General features: G+C 45.5%; 1 long non-coding RNA gene across 1 annotated transcript; it reads left to right on the forward strand.

Annotated features, from left to right (window-relative positions):
- Nucleotides 1-1,317: 1,317 nt before the first annotated feature.
- LOC110451139 lies at nt 1,318-5,645 on the forward strand. The gene is made up of 2 exons (XR_002463037.1): nt 1,318-3,262; nt 5,161-5,645. It is a non-coding gene; the product is annotated as an uncharacterized LOC110451139 (long non-coding RNA).
- The last annotated feature ends 669 nt before the right edge of the window (nt 5,646-6,314 follow it).

Below are 6,314 nucleotides of genomic sequence, written 5' to 3' on the forward strand. Positions count from 1 at the left end.
CGGAGAACCAGGGACCACCAGGCAGGGATGACAGGAAATGGTACGACTGAGGAACAGGGACCACCAGCCAGGGATGACAGGAAATGGTACGACGACTGAGGACCAGGGACAACTAATCAGGGATGATGGGGAAATGGTACAACGGAGAACCAGGGACCACCAGCCAGAGATGACAGGAAATGGTACGACTGAGGACCAGGGATCACCAGCCAGGGATGACAGGAAATGGTACAACGACAGAGGACCAGGGACCACCAACCAGGGATGAGGGGAAATGGTACAACTGAGAACCAGGGACCACCAGGCAGAGATGACAGGAAATGGTACGACCGAGGACCAGGGACCACCAACCAGGGATGAGGGAAAATGGTACAGCGGAGAACCAGGGACCACCAGCCAGGGATAACAGGAAATGGTACAACGACTGAGGACCAGGGATCACCAACCAGGGATGACAGGAAATGGTACAACGGAGAACCAGGGACCACCAGCCAGGGATGAGGAGAAATGGTATAACGGAGAACCAGGGGCCACCAGCCAGGGATGACAGGAAATGGTATGACTGAGGACCAGGAACCACTAATCAGGGATGACGGGAATTGGTACAATGACTGAGGACCAGGGACCACCAACCAGGGATGAGGGAAAATGGTACGACTGAGGACCAGGGACCACCAGCCAGGGATGACAGGAAATGGTACAACGGAGAACCAGGGACCACCAGGCAGAGATGACAGGAAATGGTACAACGACTGAGGACCAGGGATCACCAGCCAGGGATGACAGGAAATGGTACAACGACTGAGGACCAGGGATCACCAGCCAGGGATGACAGGAAATGGTACAACGACTGAGGACCAGGGATCACCAACCAGGGATGACGGGAAATGGTACAACGGAGAACCAGGGACCACCAGCCAGAGATGACAGGAAATGGTACGACTGAGGACCAGGGACCACTAATCAGGGATGATGGGGAAATGGTATTACTGAGGACCAGGGACCACCAACCAGGGATGAGGGGAAATGGTTCGACTGAGGACCAGGGACCACCAACCAGGGATGATGGAAAATGGTACAGCAGAGAACCAGGGACCACCAGCCAGGGATGACAGGAAATGGTACGACTGAGGACCAGGGACCACCAACCAGGGATGATGGAAAATGGTACAGCAGAGAACCAGGGACCACCAGCCAGGGATGACAGGAAATGGTACGACTGAGGACCAGGGACCACTAATCAGGGATGATGGGGAAATGGTATGACTGAGGACCAGGGATCACCAACCAGGGATGACAGGAAATGGTACAACGGAGAACCAGGGACCCCCAGCCAGGGATGAGGAGAAATGGTATAACGGAGAACCAGGGGCCACCAGCCAGGGATGACAGGAAATGGTATGACTGAGGACCAGGAACCACTAATCAGGGATGACGGGAATTGGTACAATGACTGAGGACCAGGGACCACCAACCAGGGATGAGGGAAAATGGTACGACTGAGGACCAGGGACCACCAACCAGGGATGAGGGGAAATGGTACAACAGAGAACCAGGGACCACCAGGCAGAGATGTTAGGAAATGGTACGACCGAGGACCAGGGACCACCAACCAGGGATGAGGGGAAATGGTACAACTGAGAACCAGGGACCACCAGGCAGAGATGACAGGTAATGGTACGACTGAGGACCAGGGACCACCAACCAGGGATGATGGAAAATGGTACAGCAGAGAACCAGGGACCACCAGCCAGGGATGACAGGAAATGCTACGACTGAGGACCAGGGACCACCAGCCAGGGATGACGGGAAATGGTACACTGACTGAGGACCAGGGACCAGTAATCAGGGATGATTGGGAAATGGTACGACTGAGGACCAGGGATCACCAACCAGGGATGAGGGGAAATGGTACAACGGAGAACCAGGGACCACCAGCCAGAGATGACAGGAAATAGTATGACTGAGGACCAGGGACCACCAACCAGGGATGATGGGAAACATTATGTTGACTGAAGATCAGTGCCAATCGCCACCAACCAGAATGACGGGGAAAGTGGTATAATGACTGAGAACCAGGGATGATGGGAAATGGTACAGCGGAGAACCAGGGACCACCAGCCAGGGATGACAGGAAAATGGTATAATAACCGAGAACCAGGGACCACCAATCGGGAATGATGGGAAATTATATAATGATTCAAGACTAGCTGTCACGTCACCAACCAGGAAGTAGGAGAAATGGTACAACTGAGGATCAGGGACAACCAATCGGGGATGAAGAGAAATGGTACAACAGAAAACCAGGGACCACCAATCAGGGTTGATGAGAAATGATACAACGGAGGACCAGGGACCACCAGCCCAGGATGATGGGAAGTAGTTCAACAAAAGAGGACCAGTTACATCCAACCATTGATGAAGAGAAATGGTAAGAAGACTGAATACCATTTATTACCAAACAGGAATGAGGAGAAATAGTACAACTGAGGATCATGGATGAAGGGTAATTGTAGAATTACTAAGGATCAGGTACCAACAACCAGGGATGATGGTTAATTGCACACAACTGAGGACCAGGGATCACTAACCAGGGATGACAAGAAATGGTTCAACGACTGAGGACCAGGAACCACCAATCGGGGATGATGAGTAATGGTACAAGGGAGGACCAGTGACCACACAACTGAGGACCAGGGATCACTAACCAGGGATGATGGGGAAAAAGCATGTTGACTGGTGTCGGGTAAAAAATGGCTGACTTAAAAGCCCGTTATTTTTTACTCTCATTACCGTTACCGTCATGTTGTACATCAAAGGACCAAACTTGTCTCGTCTCATTCACAAGGTTCTGCACATTGAGCGTTCAAATTTGCTATGACATTTTCCAGGGGTATAGAGAGCGAAAGTGAGCATAACCCCTGGATATCGAGGATGAGTGACCACCAGCTACAGATGTCGGGAAATTTTATAGTGACTGAAGACCAGGGATGCGGAGAAATGGTACAACTGGACTACGGACCATCGATCGGGAATGAAGAGAAATGTTACTATGAGGACCAGAAACAACTAGGGATGAAGTGCTGCAACAACTGAGGACCAGGGACCACCAAGCAAGGATGATGGGAAATGGTACTATGATGGACAACCAGTGAACATCTTTAGCATCAAATAGATCGGGAGAAATGGTACCACTAAGGACCAGGGACCATCAACTGGAAGAATGGGAAATAGGACAATCCACTAAGGAGGACAGGAAATGGTACTTATAATGAACATACTGATTTTATTGTGATATCTATATTTAACACTTTGGTTTATATATGCTAGCTATACTGGTCATAACGTGGCTGTATGAAGTTTTGTTGCAATTGATCTGATGAAATTAGTTCACAGGTGCTTCAAGTTAACATTTTTCATCTTTCATATGTACCTTTCACATGTATACTGAACAAAAAATGAAACGCACAAAGTTCCCCCCCTGCAGTACACCTTGGCTGTAAGGAAATAATGGAATATTTGGTCAGGTATAACATCAAGAACGATCTCCCTTCTCAACAATCTACCCTAAAATCAGCCAAGTGTGACGATGTCATTGTGTGACTTTGTGAGCTTCTTTAGTCCAAATCACGCGGCATGATCAAGCCAAGCAGGAGTTTTTCAAACACATAATCTCAACGGATTCTATAAGTTAAGCCACATTAATTTTCCACTTTGGCATTTTGATTTCGCCATTGACTGAGATGTCACGCTTAACTCAAATTCAGAGGGTAGAGCAATTGCGATGTTGATGGATGGGCATAGCCAAACTGCTGTCGCACGGCAGTTTGGTGTTGACCCTTGTACAATTAACCGTCTCTACACGTTTCCGTGCTACTGGGTTAGTTTCCGATCGTCCCTGGAGCGGTCATCCGCGTGTAACGACCGCACGACAAGACGGCCATTCGATTGTCACACTTGCACAACAGATTCAAGACAGCGTTGCATACCTTAGGTACTCGTGGCAGACCCATTAGTCCTCAAACAGCCAGGAACCGCTTTGGTGCCGAGAGAATCATTGCACACCAACCTTATGTCGGGCCACCCCTGACACCACGGAGGCGGCAAGTGCGTCTTGACTGGATGCGCAGACATGGCCCAAATAGGTTTGGGATGCGTTGATGGAGGCGTGTGATGTTCACCAACGAGTCTAGATTCAGTCTGTATCGCTCGGACGGAAGAATAAGGGTATAACGCAGACGCGATGATCGTTTCGCCGACGCATGCAGGGTTGAATGCGATAGATTTGGTGGGCCTTCTGTAATGGTTTGGGGAGGCATTTCCCATGGGGAAAAATCCCCCTTAGTGGTCCTAGATCAAAATCTCAATGCCGTCCGATACAGAGACCAGATCCTCCAACCACATGTCCTTCCACTTCTCAGACGTCATAACCTAATTTTCCAGCCAGACAATGCTCGACTGCATGTTGCCAGAGTCTGTCATGATTTTCTAACGGCAATCAACGTTCAGCCTCTGGAATGGCCCCCATATAGCCCCGACATGTCTCCCATTAAGCATCTGTGGGATGAGCTGGACAGGCATATTAGGAAACGTCAAACCCCCCCCCCCCAACTAATCGCACCCAGTTGATTGCAGCATTAATGCACAAGAATGGAACAACATTCCCTTAAGGCAAATAAATGTTCTCATGAATTCAATGCATAGGAGAATCTGTGCAGGGATTCGTGCAAAAGGTGCCCACACCAGGTGCTGAAGTGTCATTTTGTTTTTCTCGGGTATCCCACTTTGATTAACTACTGATGACACGAGTGACTCAGTACTGACGTCGCACAGACTTTTCTTCTACAGTATTGTAAAGAGTAGACTTGTCCCTTCATATTGATATAAAATTTCCCAAAATATCATAGGCTATTGATTGCATCATTTAATTGTGCGTTTCTTTTTTTGTTCAGTATACTTCATGTGTCAATTTAGGCCCAATGAAGACTGGTTTTCTCTAGCCATAATGATGTATTCAACTCAATGGGGACCTTACCCATATCAATGACTGATTTTCAACACAAGTTGATATTCTATGCTTACAATTTTTAGTTGTTTCTTTATGCAACATTATGTCTGTTTATTTATACAACAAGAGTAAATGATGCTTTCCTTTTTCAGATTTTTTGCTGAGATTATATAGAAGTGAACCTGGTCAAAGATTCAACTGGAGAATTGAGAGACCATCATCATCAAAGCTTTTTCTCCAAATACTTTGGAAGACCTTCAGGATGTTTGCATCAAAACTAAAACAGCAAATTTTTAAAATCAATAAAAGTGGACATTTCAATCATTCAACTGCAATAATAACAAACGGGACATAATACTAGATGATTTTTTGAGCTGTGTTCTTGTGAAGTGCTTTGACCCTGCAATACTCCAATACTTTGAGGGATGAGCGACTACATGGTCCGACAGAACTTGTAGATGGCCTTTAAGTTGAGTGTGGCCCAGATGTACAAATGTATACGATGAAATATAAGATGTACAAATATATTGGCAATACGATAAAATATATTCTCGTTGCTGTTGCATATTGGAAAAAAATAATGGAACGAGCTGATGTTATTTCAAATGACTCGAGAATAAACATATTGGTTTTAAACTTCCAAGACTTGTATTATCAATTTAAAGCACAACATCATCAGATGCTGGGCAATTAAAACTGCCATTTGTCTGGTCGATCCTTAAACCATTTTCATCCTAAACTATGTCATACAAGTGGTACAAAAGACAAGTTAAGACACTATCCTAGTGTAATGTACATATATGCTAATGTAGCAGAGTGTAAAAATGTACAGGATATACACTAATATAGTGTGAATTAAAAAGAGAATGAAGTCATTGAAACAGAGCTATAATTATGATATTGTAAAAAGTAATGATCTTTTAAATAAATATCAAATATAAAATAAGTAAAGTACTGAAGTATATCGGCAAATTCAATAACAAAAGCAACAGTGAAGTTCAAAGAGTTGTAGAAGACGTGTAAGTCGATTCCAAAGGGGGACAACTCGTGACACGATAATTTTCAATAAAACTAAGTATAAAACTAAGTGCTCGTTCCTGAACTTTTTCCATTTCCTAGTATTGGTCAATGTACAAAAATGGTAATTTTCCCAGTCTTTCATTTCTACAAAGGCGAGACATTTAAGAAGTCGATATCCACACCTAAAAGTTTCGCACTATCTTCACAAATAATCTCGAGGTTTTCAAAAGATTTGATAGAGTTACTGGTCTTTTTGTGGTGAATAGCATGATATTCAGAGGTTTAT

This window comes from Mizuhopecten yessoensis, unplaced genomic scaffold (assembly GCF_002113885.1).
Source record: "Mizuhopecten yessoensis strain PY_sf001 unplaced genomic scaffold, ASM211388v2 scaffold5809, whole genome shotgun sequence".
NCBI classification, from domain to species: domain Eukaryota; kingdom Metazoa; phylum Mollusca; class Bivalvia; order Pectinida; family Pectinidae; genus Mizuhopecten; species Mizuhopecten yessoensis.